A 21812-nucleotide genomic window follows, 5' to 3' on the forward strand; every position below is an offset into this window, starting at 1 on the left:
AATTGAGCTTTTTGAAGAAGTTATCTAAAAGGTGGATGAGGGCAGAGCAGTAGATGTTGTATACTTGGACTTTAGTAAAGTCTTTGACCAGGTTCCACAAAGTAGACTAATTAATCGAGTTAGATCGCAAGGGATTCAGTGATCTTGCCACTTGGATACAAAACTGGCTTAATGTCAGGGGACAGAGTGACGGCAGAGGATTGTTCTCCCATAGAGGGCAGTATGTAGGGAGTCTGCACTCTGCTGCTGCTGTCCTTGGAAAATAGATGCTGAGTTGTTGCAACTGAGAGCAGCTGAGTAGGTTGAGGCCTAGAGCATGAAGTCTCTAGCGCTGCAGCCTGCCTGCCTGGAAGCACTTGAACCTGGGATTCTCTGATCCTTTTACTGCCTTTGTAAGCCTGGTGGCCCCTGTATTTTTCCTCAGTGAGTTGAAGACTGCTGTAATTGCACCTCCTATGCAGGGAAGAAAATGCTGAGGATTGGGGCCTACAGCCTGGGCCTGACGTACTGCAGCTTGGAGGGGACCAAACTTGGGACTTGCTGCCGCCCTGAGAAGCCTGAGGGTCTGCAATTCTATTCACCGGTGCCTGGAAGATTTGTTTCTGGAGCCTGGATGTCTTCTTCAGATTGGGGATTCTGGCCTGGACACTAATTTCTTGGAGGGGGGAGAGGGAGCTGAACACTTACAGTGAGTGGCTGTATGTTGGAGTCCTGGAACTATTTGGAGCCTGGACCATCTCCTTTTGGCTGCTGCTTTGTGACTGTAACCTATTTGCTGCCAGGGACTATTGCTCTGGGCACTGGGGAGCAATTGTTTTGCACCTGTGGTTTGGGTAGCAGGTCAGGGCATGGTTGCCAGGGTGACTGGACTGGCAGGTCAAGTCTAACAGGACTCTCTCAGTTTCCTTTACTGACTATTTGTGTGAGGGGAGGTGTTGGTCTAGGTTGGGAGGGGCGATGGTGATCACAGGACTCTGTAAAACAACACCGAGGGTGGGGCCCAGTCATTCCTACATGGGGGTGGATGCATCTTTCACCTCTCCCGGGGCCTCGTCACCCTTTCCCTATTTAACAAACCAGCTCGGGATGAAATGTTACATTCACCCCAACATGACCATTAAGACCTGTCAGCGGCCTTGGTGGGGCTAGTCTGGTTCCTCACCATTGTCGCTGCATCAAAGATTTATGGGAAGGCAGTGTTCTTCCTGAAGACTGAGTAGGTGGTGCAACCCACCTTGGAGAAGGGCCTTACTGTCACTACGATGGTATTGCCTGTTGACCCTCTGGAGGTAATGTCCCAGAGGGTCATTTTGTTGAACATCCTGCCCTTTGTTCCATTTGATTTACTTCCATCACACCTTCGCCAGCTCAAGGAGATGATGTTGTGTATCGTGTCAGTACTGCTTGGTCTAAAGGAGGTCTTTGCTTACCTGGCATTACATTAGATTAGATTAGATTAGATTAGATTACTTACAGTGTGGAAACAGGCCCTTCGGCCCAACAAGTCCACACCGACCCGGCGAAGCACAACCCACCCAGACCCATTCCCCTAAATTTATCCCTTCACCTAACACTACAGACAATTTAGCACAGCCAATTCACCTACCCTGCACATTTTTGGACTGTGGGAGGAAACCGGAGCACCCGGAGGAAACCCACGCAGACACAGGGAGAATGTGCAAACTCCACTCAGACAGTCGCCTGAGGCTGGAATTGAACCCGGGTCTCTGGCGCTGTGAGGCAGCATTCTGGTCAGTGAAGGCTATGCGGTGTCATGCTTGCAAGGAGGTGGGACTGCTCTGGAGGAATTAGCCTGCTTGAGGACCGCTGCCAAGTTGGAGAATGGAATACAGTCTTTGCAGGATGCAGGAAGTGTGGATGGAGAGGCAAGGTGTTTCTGATCGACATTGGCATCCAGTCTATCCCATGAAATATAAACAGAAATGTCAAGGAAGGGAAATGAGAAGTAGAGAATCGGGGTATTTGTGTGTGTGTGTGTGTGTGTGTGTGTGTGTGTATGTGTGATTGTGAGAGTCTGTGTGTGTGTGTGTGACTGTGTATCTCCGTCTGTGTTTGTGGTCTTTGTGGTGTGTCTATGTATGTGTATGTGTCTGTCTCTGTCTGTGGGATTCTGTGTTTGTCAGTGTGTGTCTGTGTATCTGTGTTTGTCAGTGTGTCTGTGTTTGTGTATGTCTATCTGTGTCTGTATGTGTATGTCTGTCTGTGTCTGTATGTGTGTGTCTGTATGTCTGTGTCTGTCTGTGTCTGTCTGTCTGTGTCTGTATGTCTGTGTCTGTATGTCTGTGTCTGTCTGTGTATGTCTGTCTGTGTCTGTCTGTGTATGTCTGTCTGTCTATCTGTCTGTGTCTGTGTGTGCGTGTCTGTGTGTCTATCTGTCTGTGTGTGTCTGTGTATGTCTGTGTGTGTGTGTCTATCTGTCTGTGTGTCTATCTGTGTATGTGTCTGTTTATCTGTCTGTGTCTGTGTGTGTGTCTATGTGTGTCTGTGTGTGTGTCTATGTGTGTCTGTGTGTCTATCTGTCTGTGTTTGTGTGTCTCTAAGTGTGTGTGTCTGTATTTATGTGTGTGTGTGTCTGTAAGTGTGTGTGTGTGTCTCTGTCTGTGTGTGTCCACACACACACACACACAGACACATTCACACACTGGGACTCGATTTCCCTCACTAACCTCTGCACTGGGACTCGAGTCCCAGTGCAGAGGCCAGTGAGTTAAGTGGGCAGTTAAGAAGGCAGATAGGAAACATACCTTTACACATTGAGGCAGAGATTATCAGAGCAGGGAGGGTCCTGTTGGAGCTCTACAGCCATTTGGATAGGCCACAGTTGGAGTATTGTGTGCAGTTCTGGTCACTGCACCATTGGATGGGTGTGATTGCACTGGAGGGAGGGTAAAGGACATTCACCAGAACAGGCTTGGGCTGCAGCAGTTTCGCTGTGAAGGGGGAGACTGGATAAGCTCTGGCTGCTTTCTTTAGAGCAGAGATCGAGGTATATAAGACCAAGGGAGATGTGGACAGTGTGAATGGAAAGCAGTTTTCCCCCTTAGTCAGAAGGCAATTAACAAGATGGTGTAATTTTAAGCTGAATGGCAAATGCTTTAGAGAGGACATGCCACCCAGAGGATAGTAGGGGCCTGCGCTTCATCGTCCAGGAGGGGAGTTGAGGTAGAAATCCTCAAAACCGTCACAAAGTACTTGGATAAGCACTGAAATGTCAAAACATTCAAGACCATGGACGAAGTGCTGGGGACTGAGACTTGTGTTGCTTTTCGTGTAATTTTGGAGGTACAAACTCGATGGACCAAACGGGACATTTATCCCGTATGATGACATCATGCTATTAATTTGAATGTAAGATTCTGATTTTTGTTTTGTCTTTGTTTTGAGAAAATGTGACCGAGTGGAAGTTCCAGCTGTTGGTGTGGTTGGTATCAGCTTCAGGTTCTGTGTGAGAGTGCTCATTCACAGAGAGAATTTCCCAAATCAGTCATACAGCTGGATTAACAAGGAAAGCTGTGGGATAACAGTGAGCAGTAGAACAGCTCTCAAGGAGCTCGACAACATGAGGTATTGAATGTCTGAATAACCTCAGCAGAATGAAGGTCATCACTGAAAAGAATATCAAAAGATATTCAGATATTGATGGGATTGATAGTGAGTGAAATATTGCAAGTATTGTTGTTGAAGACAAATTGGAATGAACATTTGAGACCTAACAGGATCAGATTAATCCAGTCTTTGGGGTATTCAAATACAGACTTAAATCTCAATGATAAATAAACCTGTTGTCGTTAATTGTTCGTTCAAAATGATATAAAAATTTGAAGATGTAATCACGGTTTCCCAGTGGAGATACCACACAATATAAAATAAAGTCTCTGGAACTGTGTCAGCTCCATCTCCGAGAGAATTCTCCGATTCCGACAGATTGCCAGCAGCAGGAAGGGAAAGAAACAATGAAATGTATCTTCTCAGAGAAAGGGTGGGTCAGGTGTTTGACACCATCCTCGCTGTGGTTGGTGTTCCTGGTCAGTCTTGTAACAACTTAGCTCATACAAAACTTTGCATTGAATCATCCTTATTCCTGTGGCCATTCCCCTCAACAATAAGTACACCATTTTGGATACTGTCGGGGGGGGTGACTTACCAGGGGAAAGCTGTGGGGCACCTGCTGCTCCGAAGGGAAGGGGGAAGAGGAGCAGAGCAGTAGTCATTGGGGACTCGATATTTAGGGGGACAGATAGGAGGTTCTATGGGAATGAGAGACTCACGGTTGGTGTGTTGCCTCCCGGTTGCCAGGGTCCGTGATGTCACTGATCGTGTTTTTGGGATCCTTCGGGTGGAGGGAGAGCAGCCCCAAGTCGTGGTCCACATTGGCACCAATGACATAGGTCGGAAGAGAGGTGGGGACTTGAGGCAGAAATTCAGGGAGCTAGAATGGAAGCTTAGAGCTAGGACAAACAGAGTTGTTTTCTCTGGTTTGCTGCCCATGCCACGTGCTAGTGAGGTGAGGAATAGGGAGAGAAAGGAGTTGAACACGTGACTACAGGGATGGTGCAGGAGGGAGGGTTTCGGGTTTTTAGATAATTGGAGCTCTTCCTGGGGTTGGTGGGACCTCTACAAGCAGGATGGTCTTCATCTAAACCAGAGGGGTACCAATGTCCTGGGTGGGAAATTCGCTAAAGTGATTAAGGTTGATGTGAGCTAATACAGCAGGGGGATTGGAACCAAAATTGTAGGACAGGTACAGAAGAGGATGAGAGTAGGGAGTTCCCAAATCAAGTACCTGACACTGGCGAACAAGAACCTGGATTGAAGTGTGTGTACTTCAATGAGAGGAGCATCCGAAATAACGTGGCAGCGTGGGTTGGTACCTGGGACTTCGATGTTGTGGCCATTACGGAGACATGGATAGAGCAGGGGCAGGAAAGGCTGTTGCAGGTTCCGGGATTCAGATGTTTCAGTAAGAACAGAGAAGACGGTAAAAGAGGGAGAGGTGTGGCATTGTTGATCAGGGACAATATTACAGTTGGAGAAAGGATGTTTGGGGACTTGTTAACTGAGGTAGTATGGGCTGAGGTTAGAAACAGGAAAGGAGAAGTCACCAAGCTGGGAGTTTTCTATAGGCCTCCGAATAGTCCCAGAGATGTAGAGGAAATGATAGCAAAGATGATTCTCGACAGGAGTGAGAGAGGCAGGGTAGTTGTCATGGGGGACTTCAACTATCCAAATATTGACTGGGATCGCAACAGTACGAGTATTATAGATGGGTCAGTTTTTGTCCAGTGTGTGCAGGAGGGATTCCTGACACAGTATGTAGACAGGCCAACAAGGGGCAAAGCCACTTTAGATTTAGTACTGGGTAACGAGCCTAGCCAGGTGTTAGATTTGGAAGTAAGTGAGCACTTTGGAGACAGCGATCACAATTCTGTCCCTCTTCCCTTGACAAGAGATTCAACTTCTTTAGTAAATCACGGTTCCTTCGCTCAAACACTTCCTCCTTGCCTGACAGGTACATACTTATCAAGGACATACAGTAGCTCTTCCTTGAACAAGCTCCACATTTCAATTGTGCCCTGCAGTTTCCTTCTCATCCTATGCATCTTAAATCCTAATCACATCATAATTGCCTTCACAGCTGAAAATGTGTTGCTGGAAAAGCGCAGCAGGTCAGGCAGCATCCAAGGAGCAGGAGAATTGACGTTTCGCGTGTTAGCCCTTCTTCAGGAAACAGGAGCCCTGTTCTCGATTCTCTTGCTCCTTGGATGCTGCCTGACCTGCTGCGCTTTTCCAGCAACACATTTTCAGCTCTGATCTCCAGCATCTGCAGTCCTCAACTTTCCCCACGATAATTGCCTTCACCCCAACTATATCTCTTGCCCTGCGGAATATGCCTATCCATTTCCATCACTGAAGGAAATGTAATCGAACTGTGGTCACTGTCACCAAAGTGCTCACCTATCTCCAAATCTAACATCAAGCCTGGCTCATTAGCCGGTACCAAATCCAATGTGGCCTCGCCCCTTGTCTGCCTATCTGCATACTGGGTCAGAAAACAGTCCTGCAGACATTGGACAAAAACTGACCCATCTAAAGTAAGCATTTTCAGTCAATATTTGGAAAGTTAAAGGTCCCCATAGCAACTACCCTGTTACTTTCTCTCCTATTCACAATCATCTTTACAATGCTTTACTCTACTTCCCTAGGACTTTTCAGAAGCCTATACAAATCTCCAGACAGGTTGACCTCTCCTTTCCTGTTTCTAACCTCAGCCCATTCTACCTCAGTAGATGAGTCATCATCAAACGTCCTTTCAGCCACCGTAATACTATCCTTGTCTAACAATGCCTCACCTCCCCCTCTTTTATCATTGCCTCTGTTCCTACTGAAACATCTAAAACACTGAACCTGAAACAAACGATCCATGTCTCCAAAATGGCCACAACGTCAAAGTCCCAGGTACCAACCCATGCTGCAATTTCACCCACCTTATTCCAGATGTTCCTGGCATTGAAGTAGATACACTTCAAACCACCTTCCTGTTTTCTGTTACACTCCTGTGATCTTGAAACTTTATTTATGAGCTCACTACTCTCCACCTCCTGCACACTGGAGCTACAATTCAGGTTCCCTTGCTGAATTAGGTTAAACATTCATGAAGCACATAAGCAAATTGCACCCCAAGGATATTGGAACCCCTCTGGTGTTCCAATGAGGTGTAGAATGAGCCCCAATTATCCGGGTATCTGAAACCCTCCCTCCTATAACATCCCTGTAGCCACATGTTCAAATACTCTGTCACCTTATTCCTCACCTCACGAGCATGTGACATGGGTAACAAACCAGAGACATCAATTCTGTTTGCTCTAGCACTAAGCTTCCACCCTAGCTCCCTGAATTTCTGCCATAAATCTCCATCCCGTTTCCTACATATGTTGTTAGTGCCTATGTGGAGCACGACTTGGGGTCGCTCCTCCTCCCACTTAAAGATACCGAAAACACGATCAGAAACATCATGGACCCTGGCACTTGGGAGACAATACATCAACCGTCAGTCTCTCTCGTTCCCACAGAACCTTCTATCATTCCCCCTAATTATAAAGTCCCCAATGACTAATGTTCTGCTCCTCCTCCCCCTTCCCTTCTGAGCACGAGGGACATACCCCATGTGTTACTCCTGGTAAGTCATCCCCCGCAGCAGTATCCAAAACAGTATACTTGCTATTGAGGGGAATGGCCACAGGGAGTCCCTGCACTGTGTGCTGACTGTAATTCATCTACCATTCCCCTAACCTGAGGTGTGACTACCTCCCTGTAACTCCTCTCAATTACTCCCTCAGCCTCCCAATTGATCCGAAGTTCATGCAGCTCCGGCTCCAGTTCCCTAACGCCGTTTCCGAGGAGCTGAAGTTGCCCGGATCTTGCTGCAGAGCCACATGGAGTGCTTCCGTATCTGAGGAGGGAAGAATGCTGCTGAACATTGTGTGAGTATTAGCGAACCCTCTGACCCATGACATTCTGCCTGAGGGAAGGTCAGTTATACAGTCACTAAAGATAGTTAGGGCTAGGACACAATCTTGAGGACCTCCTGCTGTGAGGGCCTGGAGCTGAGTTGGCTGACCTCCACCAACTGCACCAATTGCTATGGGTCTGGAGTCACATGTAGCCCAGACAAGACAAGGACAGCCCTAATCCGTAAAGGGCATTAGAGAACCAGATGGGTTTTAACAACAATTGACAAGGGTTTTGTGGTCACCATTAGAGTCATAATTCCACATGTTTATTAAATTGAAGTTCTGCCATCTGTCATTGATAGGATTTGACCCGGGTCCACGATACGAGTTGGGAAGTGTCTGAATATGAGCCAGTTCGATGGCTGGCCTCCTGGCTGATTTAGAATCCAACTTGACATTTTTGTCCCAATTATGAAATAAATGTTTAAGTTTTATTATTTCTCATTGAGTGTAATATTAGTTTGCTTCTATTTGGTCTCGAGAAAATGTGAATACAGACAGACGGAGTGAGGGCTGTGAACTACATGAACTTGAATCCTATCTGAACTAATGTGACATCACCCAATTTGAGATGGTGTTTGGTAGGCTTTCCTTTCTTGGTCAGAGTATTGAGTACAGGAGTTGGGAGGCCATATTGCGGCTGTACAGGACATTGGTTAGGCCACTGTTGGGATATTACGTGCAATTCTGGTCTCCTTCCTACCAGAAAGATGTTGTGAAACTTGAAAGGGTTCCAAAAAGATTTACAAGGATGTTGGCAGGGTTGGAGGATTTGAGCTATTGGGAGAGACTGAACAGGCTGGGGCTGTTTCCCCTGGAGCGTCGGAGGCTAAAAGGTGACCTTATAGAGGTTTCCAAAATTATGAGGGGCATGGATAAGATAAATAGACAAAGTTTTTTCCCTGGGGTCGGGGAATCGAGAACTGGAGGGCATAGGTTTAGGGTGAGAGGGGAAAGATATAAAAGAAATCTAAGGGGCAACTTTTTCACACAGAGGGTGGTACATGTATGAACTGAGCTGCCAGAGGATGTGGTGGAGGCTGGTACAATTGCATTATTTAAGAGGCGTTTGAATGGGTATATGAATAGGAAGGGTTTGGAGGGATATGGGCCGGGTGCTGGCAGGTGGGACGGGATATCTAGTCGGCGTGGACAGGTTGGATCGAAGGGTCTGTTTCCATGCTGTACATCTCTCTGACTCTATGACCTTATTTGCCAATGCTATCTCATGTCCCCTTTTGGCCCTCCTGATTTCCCTCTTAAATATATGCCTACATGGTCTCTGCTGTCCAAACCTGACATATGTCTCCTTTTTCTTTCTTAACCAACATCTCAATTTCTCCAGTCATCCAGCATTCCCTACACCTACCAGCCTTGCCTTTAACCCGAACAGGAACACATTCTCTCTGGACTCTCGTTATCTCATTTGTGAAGGCTTCCCATTTTCCAGCCATGTATAGCTTTGAGTGTGATTTGAGAGATACAGACTCGATGGAGCGAAGGGCCATGTCGGTCCTGTATGATACCATTATTCTATGAATTTGATCTGGATGTAATAATTTGTTTTGAGTAAATGTGACCGAGTGGAAGTTCCAGCTGTTGGTGTGGTCGGTACCAGCTTCAGGTTCTGTATTAGAGTGCTCATTCACAGAGAGAATTGCCCAAATCAGTCGTATAACTGAATTAACAAGGAAATTAGTGGGATAACAGTGTGCAGTGGAACAGCTCTCAAAAAGCTCTACAACACGAGGTATTGAATGTCTGAGTAGAATGAAGGTCATCATCAAAAGGTAGCTAGATATTGATGGGACTGATAGTGAGTGAAATTTGCAAGAACTGTTGCTTGAAACCAAAGTAGATTCCCTGAGAATTAACAGGATCAGATTAATCCAGTCTTTGGGGAATTCGAATACAGACATAAATCTCAATGCTATCACATCATTAAAATAAACCTGTTGTCATAATTTGTTTGTTCAAAATTATGCTAAAAAAATTGAAGGTGTAATCACAGTTTCCCAGTGGAGATACCACACAATATAAAATAAAGTGTCTGGAACTGTGTCAGCTCCATCTCTGAGAGAATTCTCTGATTTCGACACATAGCAGGAAGGGAAAGGTTGTACCACACACAACGAAATGCATCTTCTCAGGGAAAGGATCGATAGAGTGTACGAGACCATCCTCGCTGTCGTTGGTGTTCCTGGTAGGTCTTGCAACAACTTAACTTACATAAACTTCTGCATTGAATTATCCTGATTTCTACCGACAACTGATAAATTATTATATTTCCATTTAGCAAAGCAAATCCTGATGGCAGACAATAGTGTCCTCACTTAGTGAGTTTAAAGTGAATATATTGTCAGTTCGGAGGCTCCTCAGTAATGTGCAGCATTGTGTGTTTCCCTATACTGTGCAGAATGGGTTTACACTGAGGCCACATTGAAGCAGTTTGGCTGAGCACCAGAACTGGCTGGTCTAGAAAGTGTTTTGGAAGACCACCCTCTCTCTTTGGTAGTTCACAGCCTGCTATCGTTCAGATAGGTTTTGTAACAACTCACCTCAGTGACACTTGGTGTTTCCCATTCCTTGATGGAAAGGGATTGTGTTGGTGGATCTTGTTCAGGCAGTTTGCTCCAAATGGGAGCCCAGATACGGCAGGGTAATGGGTGGGTTCAGCAGGTCATTAGGAATGTGGAGACAATGGGGGCTGCAGATAGACCGTGGTGATGGAAAAGGCACAGCAGGTCAGGCAACATCCGAGGAACAAGAGAGTCAAAGTTTCGGCAGGACCCTTCTTCAGGACAGTTAAAGTGACCAATGTTGCATGGATTCAGATTTTATTTGCGGGAGGTGCTATTCCATCGTGGACATTTTGGGGGGTGGGGTGGGGGAAGTCATGCCCAAAATATGGACTTTCTTGCTCCTGGGATGGTGCCTGACCTGCTGTACCTTTTCCAGCACCATGCCGTAACAACTCAAGTCATCAGGAGTGATAAGTGATGGTCAGCAAGGATGAGTTTGATAGTCTTGTGTGTTTTCATCAGTCAGTGGATGTGTGTCGGCATCGTATTTGTGAGGACAGATCACTGGGAGGGTTGTTGAGAACAGGAGACCAATTATGAAGTGTATTGTTGAATTCTTTGATTGTTGAACAGAAAGTCAGTGTGCCATTTGTAAAATGATGCACAGTACCGTGGTACAGTGTCTAATAGGACAAACTCTAAGGTCTGGAGTGTTGTGGCAGCGGATCTCCCACAGAGGATCAAACAACTTTGTCCAACAGGATATTTCCTTCGTTGCCCTTTGTTGCTGTTACACTTTGATGTTCCCCAAACAATAATGGTCTTCGTGAAGGTGCATTCATTTGAGAATGTTATTTTGTCTTTGACTATCAATTTTGAAAAGTATTTATTACTCTGCAATGCACAGCTGTGGGTACAAGTCTAGTGAACTCCATGGAGAATGCTGGGTAAACTGTGGGGTATTCTAGCCCCAGGATTCGCTCTGAATCTGAGAGGGGGAATCTCCATTCACAAGGAGAGGGTTGAGGAGAGAAGCTTGGGAGCATAGGCCTCGACATCAGGCAGGAAGCTTTGCTTCATCCCAGATAAAGTGTCTGCTTTTAAACCAGAGCATTACCATGACCAGTGTTGTGGGGATTCAGATTTTATTTGCATGAGGGCTGTGCTGTACTATACCTTTTAGATTAGATTACTTACAGTGTGGAAACAGGCCTTTCGGCCCAACAAGTCCACACCGACCCGCCGAAGCGCATAGCACCCATACCCCCACATTTACCCCTTTTAACCTAACACTATGGGCAATTTAGCATGGCCAATTCACCTGACCTGCACATCTTTGGACTGTGGGAGGAAACCGGAGCACCCGGAGGAAACCCACGCAGACACGGGGAGAATGTGCAAACTCCACACAGTCAGTCGCCTGAGTCGGGAATTGAACCCGGGTCTCTGGCGCTGTGAGGCAACAGTGCTAACCACTGTGCCACCGTGCCGCTTGGACAAATGTTGCAGTTTTTCTGATTAAAGTGGATATCCAACCTGAGGCATGGTGATTGGATTCACTGCTGAATACCTTCATGGGAAAGGGACTCAATACCCTATCATTTGTTCATCCATATTGTGATTAAATGCCCAGCCCTGTGGTTCATGCAGTGTGGATGTCGAATTCTGGAGGTAAACTTAACTGTGGAGACTCCAAAACCAAGTAGAGGAATGTTGTGATCAATGTCCATACTAGGTGTCTGCTATTCTGTTTTACTGATCCCAGGTGTCTGTCTGGATGCTGTGGGCTTATGGGAAATGCCAGCCAGTCAGAGTAACCCGGAAAGCAGATGAAATTGACTGCTGCTGAACCAAAAACACCTTAAGTATATGACTGTGTTTCTGTGAGTAATCTGCTGCTCATGTTCGTCGCTGTGTCCTTTAAATGTGCAAATGATTCATTTAGAGAGAATGCGATGATATGGTTCAGATTCTTTAAACTTCATATAACATGGAACAACAATTATCTTTGTGTCATTACTTACAGTCTGGGCTCAGGCAGAGAGAATGTTTGATTAAGAACCTCATGTCCCTTTTTTCTTTCTCTTACAGTTAGTCTAGTGGTGATTGTAATCTTAGCTCGGGGCAAATGTGGCCTTTCTACATGCAGCAGTCGCTATCTGGTGGCCATGACAACGTCAGATCTACTGTTCATTGTTGTTTATATCATCCTTCGCCGATTTCAACTTTATTATTATCCACTGTGTTTCCTGCACATCACTCCCGTTTGTACCGTTCTCTATGTCCTCAGCCGCTTGAGCATTGATTGTTCTGCGTGGTTCACCATTGCTTTTTCCTTTGATTGATTAGTCGCCATTTGTTTTCATGAGATGAAAACTAAGTATTGCACAGGGAAAACTGCAACCAGGGTTCTAGCAACAATCTGCATCTTCTTTTGTTTAAAGAACATTCCCAACTTCTTTGTGTATAAACCTGGAAAGATGGTCAACAATGTTCCATGGTACTGTTATTTCAGGCCTGGTTATAATAATGACCCTCGGTGGACAAGTTTTAAATATTTTCAGACTTTTTTAACACCACTGTTTCCATTCATTTTTATTGTCTTTATCAACATTCTGACTGTCAGACATATCTTCGAGGCCATTAAGGTACGGAAGGAACTGAGAGGTCAGAGAAAAACAGAGAATGATCCAGAGGTGGAGAGCAGGAAGAATTCTGTGATTGTACTCTTTGCCATATCTGCCAGCTTCATACTTCTCTGGTTGTTGCATATTTTATATTTTTTTAAGGCTGGTTATTTCTTGGATTCTGTTTCTTTGAGTCTCTTTGTTCAGATTGGATATATGTTGAGGAACTTAAGTTGCTGCACAAATGCCCTTATTTATGTGGTGACACAGAAACATTTCAGAGACCAGTTAAAGTACGCCGTGACATATCCAGTTAGAACAATAATTCAATTGATGAATAAATCCAACATTAGGTGCAGCAGGTAACAGAACGAGGAGTCCACGTGAGGAATGGACCGAGAGGAGAAGGAAGAGCAGCAACATGATAACATTCCTTTCCTCATGGGCAGGGAATGACTCCATCTGAGGAGCAAAATGACAGAGACTGGAGGTGTAAAGGCAGTGTAAAGTGCTGTTGCAAATTGCAAAAATTTCGTAGGAAGTGGGACAACAAAAGCAAAACCAAAAGAGAAATTAAATGTACACAAATGCTACATTTATCCCAAGTAATCCATTCTCAGTGAGTGAAGTGGGGAGAAAAATAAATGGTATGGAGTTAGGTGTAATCGTTCACTGCAGGCCAGAGTGGGAAATGCAACAACAGGAATGACTGTCCACTCTTCCTCACTGAATACTCTGAGCAACACATCTGAGCAAATTAAAACACATGAGTAGTTTCCTGTAGAAAGAGGAAAGAACATACTGTAAGAGTTATGTGTGTTTTGATTGCACATTTATTTTCAACAATAATTTACTTTGTTTCCTTTCTCTTCCTTGTGTTGATTCCTGGCAATCTCAAGCTGAGCCTTTCACATTGATCAGGAGTATACCCCAAAGACAAAAGGAATTTGATCAGTTTGAAAATACATTTGGCTTTCATTCCAAGACAATAAAATGCAAAGTTGGAGTAGACAAAGGCAGACTGGATGAAACTGTTTACCTGCTGCATCCTCTCACACCTCCACCCTCCCTTCCTCCCCCCTCCCTCTAATCGCACTGTGGTGACTCTGGCTATGCTCCATCCCTGGGGGAGTTAATTCCCGATTAAAGGGAGCTGATAGTTTCACTTCTCTCATGTGTAAATCACAAAACGTTTTTTTAAAAGTTGCATTCTCAGGTTAGCTGTAACAATTGATGTTACCTAGACAATACACCCTTCCCCCCTGATGTATCCGTGAGCATGTGCAGAGAGTAACGTGTCTTTTGACTGCCTACCATAATGTCATGGAGTCATTGAGTCATACAGCACGGAGACAGACCCTTCAGACCAACCAGGCCACACTGACCATGTTCCAAACATAAACTATTCCCACCTTCCTGTGCTTGGCCCATATCCCTCCAAACGTTCCTATTCATGAACTTATCCAAATGTATTTTAAACATTGTAACTGTACTTACATCCATCACTTCCTCTGGTAGTTCATTCCACACATGAACTAGTCAAAACGATGCCCCTCATCTTCTTTTCAATCTTTCTACTCTCACGTTAAAAATATACCCCCCTGGTTTGAACTCCTCACCCGAGAGAAAAGACCCTTGTCATTCACCTGATCTATGCCCCACAAGATTTTTTAAACATCAATAAGGTCACCCCTCACCTTCCAATGCAACAGCCCATTTTTATATCTCAAGCCCTCTATTCTTGGCAACATCTTGGTAAATCTTTACTGAACCCTTTCTAGTTTAATAATATCCTTCCTATAACAGGGCGATGAGAATTGCACACATTAATCCAGAAGAGGCCTCATCACTGTCCTGTACAAATTCAATATAATGTCAGAACTCCTATGCTCAAAAGTCTGAACAATGAAGGCAAGCATGCTAATCACCTTCTTAACCAGACTGTCTACCTGTGATGCAAATTTCAAAGGATTATGCACTTAAACCCTGAGGTCTCTCTCTGCTCTACAACACTACCCAGGGCCGAGGACCCACCCTGAGGTCAGACTCACAGGTCGATCATTTCCAGGCTTCTCCTCACACCACTTCATAAACAATGACATTTTCGCCACACCTCAGTCCTCCAGTACTTTGCCCAAGTTTATAGATGATACAAATATTTCTGCTCTGGGCCTGACAATCTTCTCTCTAACTTCCCACAACGTCCTGGGACACACTTGATTAGGTCTTCAAGGTTTATCTATCTTCATGTTTTTTAAGATCTCCAGCACTTCCTCTTCTGGACTGTGAAGTGTTTCTAAAACATCAGTATTTATTTCCCTGATTTCTCTAGCCTCCATTTCTTTCCCAACAATAACAACTGATGTGAAATATTCACTTTTATCTCTCCCATCTCTTGAGTTTCAACACAAAGACAACCTCGTTGGACTTCAAGGGATCCTACTCTCTCTCCAGTTGCTCCCTCACTCACTATTTACAGAATCTCTTTGGATAATCTTTACCCTATTTGCCAAGACGATCTCCTATCCCCTCTTTGCCTTCCTCATTTCTTGCTGAAGAATTCCCCTAAACTCTTTATGCTCTTCAAGACATTCAGTTGATCTCAATTGTCTTTCTAATAGATTTTTTTTTAATCTTGACTTAAACTTCAACATCTTTATTCATCCATTGCACCCTAACCTTACCAGCCTTGCCTTTCACTCTGACAGGAACAGAATGCTTCAGAATTCTTGTTCTCACACATTGGAAGGCCTCCAACTTGTCAGTCATCCTTTTCCCTGCAATCATTCTGCTCCAGAAAGTTCTTGTTTCATACCCTTTCATACCCATTTGCCTTACTCCAAATAAGAACTTTAACTTTTATCCTTTTACATAACTATTTTAAAATTATTAGTTGATGACTGGTCCAAAATGACCCTGACTAACACTTCAGTTACTTGGCCTGCCTTATTTCCCAAGAGAAGTTCAAGAATTGATCTGTCTCTCGTGGGAAGATTTATATATTGATAGCGAAAATTCTCTTGCAATTGAACAAATACTTCACTATCAAAATCTTTAACACCATGGCAGTCTGAGTCATGTTTGGAAAATTAAAATCCCCTCCAATTACAAACTTATTATTCTTACATACATTCGAGATCTCTCTGCATATTTGCTTCTCAATTGCCCTCTGACTTTTGGGGAGCTGGTAGTACAATCCCATCAAGGTGATCACCCCTTTCTTATTTCTAACTTCAACCCATACATTTTCACTAAATGATCCCTCAGAAATATCTTCCCTAATTACAGTCGTAATATTTTCCTTAATCAAACATGCCAGTCCTTCTCCCACCTTGCCTCTTTCTATCCTTTCTGTAAAATCATTGAGCTGCCAGTCTTTTCCATTCAGCAGAAGTGGGTACTGCAGATGCTGGAGGTTAGAGTCAGAATCAGAGTGGTGCTAGAAAAGGGCAGCACGGTGGCTCAATGCTCCAAGAAAGTGACTCCCTGCACATTGCAGCACCTCGTCAACCATTGATTTATCTGCCCTGTCCTTTTATTACTTCCCTCATTAGAACTTGGCACCAGAAGTAAACCAGAGATTGCTACTTTTCATACTACTACTTTTTGTAACCTTCTACCTAACCACTTGTACTCACTCTGTAAAGCTTTAACCCTTTCCCGGTTCCAGCTTCTCACTCTCCCCTTTGACAATCTGCTTCAAACATTTTGAGATGCTGGTACCAGAAAAGCAACGTACTATCCTCGATTCACACTCACTACTGCAGAATCTCCTGTCTGTGTCCCTGACAGGAGAGCTCCCGAAAACGATTATTCCTTTAAAACCTGACAAACCCATTTAACACAAAATTCATTGTTAGTGCCCAAGATCTGACAACCACTTTTATTTTTCTCATTCAACAATACCCAAAATGGAATATCTCTTTGAGAGAGGAATAGCCACGGGGACTTCTAAACCACCTTCATACCCTTCCTGACGGACAGTTATCTGTCTGAATGATCTTGTTATGTAATCAATTCACTAAATCTATTTCTCATCGTCCTCAATATCTCTTTCACATTAATCTGAAAATGAAGAAGCTTCCAATAGCACCTTACATGATTGTATTTTACATTACCTACAGTGTAGAAACAGGTCCTTTGTCCCAGCAAGTCCACACCGACCCTCCAAAGAGTAACCCATCCCCAACATTTACCCTGACTAATGGACCTAAACTATGGGCAATTTAGCATGATCAACTTGCCTGGCCTGCACATCTTTGGATTGGGGGAGGAAACCGACACAGACACGGGGAGAAAGTGCAAACTCCACATAGACAGTGGCCCATGGCAGTAATTGAACCCGGATCCCTGGTGCTGTGAGGCAGCAGTGCTAACCACTGAGCCACCGTGCCACCCAAATCAATTGTTTTAAAAATCAAGCGTGGTACTCCAGTGCTTCAGAATGGAGAGGCTTCTTCTTTCCTGTGCTCAAAGTAACTGCACAAGATGCTGTGGAATTGGCTTTGAACGACTTACATATTCTCAGTTGAGAAGTCGAGTGCTATTGAAGACCAGGAAGCTTCAACTGGAAGACAAGTTGAGTCGTCAACTTTTAACCTTTTTAATATTTGTACACCTTTAAAATGACAAAAGCTGTGAATAGTCACTTTAGTTCTGCTAACTGTGGAATTAGAAGAATGAGAATGGCTTCCAATTGGCTGTCTCTGGGTGCTGTCATCCCTAACCATGTTGTATTTTTCCCTACATTTTTGTAGGCTGATTGAAAGTCAGCTCTTGGTCTTCCCATGTACCCACCCCTTATGAATTTAATTTGTTAACTAGTAGTTGCTCTTTAATGTGTGGGGCAACAAATCGGAGACTATTTAGATTCATTCTTGCATGAATTCTAGAAAATGACTAAAATTTAAACAGAAAATTGTTAGAATGGAAAATTCAAGAAACTGAATTTACATGAGGCTTTGCAAGCATGAGTTGTTCATGATTAATACGCCTGATGGGGAGGGGGTGGGTTCGACATTTTCCTTCAGGCTTCTGCAGGTGAATATACAAGTCACAGTCCAAAGATGGAGAAGAATCAGCGATGACCTTGAAGCTGAGTGTTTGTGTCACAGAATATCTTGGCATTCGTCAATTTGCATGTAAGATTCTCCTTGTTGCAAGCAATTATAGTCTACAGTCTCCCAAATTGCAGAGTAATTTTAATTTCACATTGGAAGGGGAGGTGGGGCAAATGTCTTTGCTTGTCAGATTTTCTTTTCCAGATATCTAAAGAAATTATATATTAAATTAAACTATCTTTCCTTAAGCACAGATTTATTATGAAGCATGCAAAGAAAAGTAAAAAAAAAAATTTTTTTAAAAATCAAACACTTAACTGAACAAATGAAAAAAACAATTCCTCCTCAAATAATCCCAACATTCAGCTTCCAATGTCTGGTTACAAAAACTCTCCCAAGCCGTCCCTATGCAGGCCTCTCCACAAGCTCGGTGTATAAACAATGTGTCCTTTTTCATGTAATTTTTTAACTTGATTATTTTTTTCTCAAGACTCACGCATCACTGACAACAGGTTCACCAGTCTATAGTTCCCTGGCTTTTCCTTACCACCTTTCTTAAATAATGGCACCATGTTAGGAAGGGACCTTTCCCCTTTCTCCTTCCTTTCTCCTCCTCTCCATCTCCATTTCCGGTGACAGACTCAACATGGACATTTAATTCAAACCCACAGACTCCTACAGTTACCTGGTCTACACCTCCTTCCACCCCCACTCCTACAAAAATGCCTTCCCTTATTCCCAATTCCTCCGCCTCCGCCACATCTGCCCCCAGGAGGACAAATTCCACCATCGAACATCCGAGATGGCCTCCTTCTTCAAGGACGGCAGTTTCCCCTCCCAGGTGATCGATGGTACCCTCCAGTGCAATTCCTCCACTTCCTGCTCCTTCGCCCTTGAACACCAGCTCTCTAATCGCACCAAGGGCAGAACTACTCTGGTCCTCACCTCTACTCCACCACCCTCCCGATAAAACATGTCATCCTCTGCCACCTACAAACAGACCCTACCACCAGGGATATATTTCCATCCCCACCCCTATCAGCATTCCACAGAGACCATTCCCTCCGCGATTCCCTTGTTAGGTGCACACGCCCCGCCAACCCGCCCTCAACTCCTGGCAACTTCCCCTGCCACCGCAAGAAGTGCAAATCTGTACCCATACCTCCCCCCTCACCTCCATCCAATCAATAAAATTTCTTGAATTGTCTCCAACAAAAGGAACAAGGTTTTTAACAAACAGTTTAATCTAAGGGCAGATCAGTCAGCAGCAGCTGATGCATGGCTTTAAAAGAAATGGTTGCAGAGTGACTGGCAACATTGTGTGAAAGATTCCAGAACTCTGGATTGCAGGAGTGTTCCAGCAAAAACAGGGAAACGCCAACGTCGTGCCTGTCTTCAAGAAAGGGGCGAGACAGAAAGCAGGAACCTATTGGCCATTTAGCCTGACGATTATCGCTGGGAATCTGTTGGAGTTCAATACTTAGAAAATAATTGCAAGGCATTTAGAAAAGCTTAATGCAATTAGAGTCAACATGCTTTTGTAAAAGGAAAATTATGTTTTACCTTGTGAAATCGGGCAAAATTTTGCTGGAACATGGAACATAGAACGTAGGACAATATAATGCAGAACAGGCCCTTCGGCCCTCGATGTTGCGCCAACCTGGAAACTATCTCAGCTCGTCCCCCCACACTATCCCAAAATCATCCATGCACTTATCTAAGGATTGTTTAAATCTCCCTAAAGTGGCTGAGTTTACTACATTAGCAGGTTGTGCATTCCATGCCCTTACCATTCTGCATAAATAACCTGCCTCTGACATCTGTCTTAAATCTATCACCCCACAATTTGTAATTATGCCACCTCGTACACGCTGAAGTAATCATCCTAGAAAAATGACTTTCACTGTCTACCCTATCTAATCCTCTGATAATCTTGTACATCATTATCAAATCCCCTCTTAGCCTTCTTCTTGTCAATGAGAACAGGTTCAAGTCTCTCAGTCTTTCCTCATAAGACCTTCCCTCCAGACCAGGCAACATCCTGGTAGATCTCCTCTGCACCTTTTCCAATGCTTCCACATCCTTCCCGAAACATGGTGACCAGAACTGTACACAATGTTCCAAGTATGTCCACCCCAGCATTTTGTATAGTTGCAGCATGATATTGTGGCACTGGAACCCAATCCCTCTACCAATGAAACTTAACACACCGTATGCCTTCTTAACAGCACTATTAACCTGGGTGGCAACTTTTAGGGATCTATGTACATGGACTCCAAGATCTCTCTGCACATCCACACTAGCAATAATCTTTCCATTGACCGAGTACTCTGCCTTCCTGTTATTCTTCCCAAAGTGCATCACCTCACATTTAGCTGCATTGAACTCCATTTGCCACCTCTCAGCCCAATTCTGCAGTTTATCCAAGTCCCCCTGCAATCTGCAACACTCTTCCACACTGTCCACTACTCCGCCGACTTTAATGTCATCTGCAAATTTACTAATCCATCCACCTATGTCTGCATCTAAGTCATTTATTAAAATTACAAACAGCAGTGGTCCCAAAACAGATCCTTGTGGCACATTACTAGTAACTAGACTCCAAGCTGAATATTTTCCATCAACCACCACTCGCTGCCATCTTCCAGAAAGCTAATCCAAACTGCTAAATCACCTTCAATCCCAAGCCTCTGCATTTTCTCCAACAGCCTACCATGTGGAACCTTATCAAAGGCTTTACTGAAGTCCATGTCTACTATGTCAACTGCCCTATCCTCATCTACATGCTTGGTAACCTCCTCAAAAAACTCAATGAGGTTTATGAGACGCGACCTGACCTTAACGAAACCATGTTGACTATCTGAAATCAAATTGTTGTTTGCGAGATGATTATAAATCTTACCTCTTATAACCCTTTCCAGGACCTTTCCTACAACAGAAGTCAGACTCACTGGTCTATAATTTCCTGGGCCATTTCTGCTGCCCTTCTTGAACAAGGGCACAACATTTGCAATCCTCTAGTCCTCTGGTAACAAACCTGTAGACAATGACGACTCAAATATCGAAGCCAAAGGCTCTGCTACCTCCTCCCTGGCTTCCCAGAGAATCCTCGGATAAATCCCATCTGACCAGGGGACTTGTCGACTTTCACTCCTTCTAGAATTGATAACACCTGTTTGTAACTAACCTCGATCCTTTCTCGTCTAATATCTCGTACCTCATTCTTCTTCTCTACTATATTCTCCTTTTCCTGAGTGAAAACTGATGAGAAATGTTTGTTTAGCATCTCTCTGATCTCCACAGGATCAACACTCAACTTCCAACTTCTGTTTTTGATTGGCCCTATTCCTACCCTAATCATCCTTTTATTCCTTAAATCTGAGATCACTCAGAACATGACAAGCAGACTCATAAAGGGGAACTCGTAGACAGCATATTCAGCATTCCAGATGTATAAGGATATAGATAGATAGATAGACAGATAGACAGACATTTTATATATATATATCTACTGGATGGCATCTGTTCTTTATAAATTGCCCTGATGGTTTGAAGGCGGGGCTGAGTGTAATACATGTCCAAGCTTGTGGATACACAAACATACGTGGGAGGGCATGTTGCAATAACGATGTAAGGAATCTGAAAGAGGATATAGATAAGGTCAGTGAGCAGACTGGCGGGGGAATCCATTGTAAAATAGAAGCATTAGATAATGCACTTTTGCACTGAGAACCAAAAGGCAGGCCATTATTTAATGGAGAGGACCCCAAAAAAATGTGCATTGTAAAGGGATTGGGGTGTTCCTGTGTATGACACATCAAGTTAACATGCTGGTGAAGCAAGTAACCAGGATGGTTCATTCGACTGATTCCTGGGGTGAAAGGGTTGACTTATCAAAAATGTCTAAAATGGTTAGGCAATTATTTATTGTGGTTGAAACGAATAAGGGGTGCTATTACTGAAAACTACAAATACGTAAGTGACAAGGTAAATGTTGAGATGGTGTTTCCACTCCTGGGTGGAGTCTTGAAGTCAGGGACATACATATAGAATGAAAAAATGTCAATTTAG

Source organism: Chiloscyllium plagiosum, unplaced genomic scaffold, assembly GCF_037043375.1.
Source record: "Chiloscyllium plagiosum isolate Xiang-an unplaced genomic scaffold, Cpla_swu_hap1 HiC_scaffold_47, whole genome shotgun sequence".
Classification (NCBI taxonomy): Eukaryota; Metazoa; Chordata; class Chondrichthyes; order Orectolobiformes; family Hemiscylliidae; genus Chiloscyllium; species Chiloscyllium plagiosum.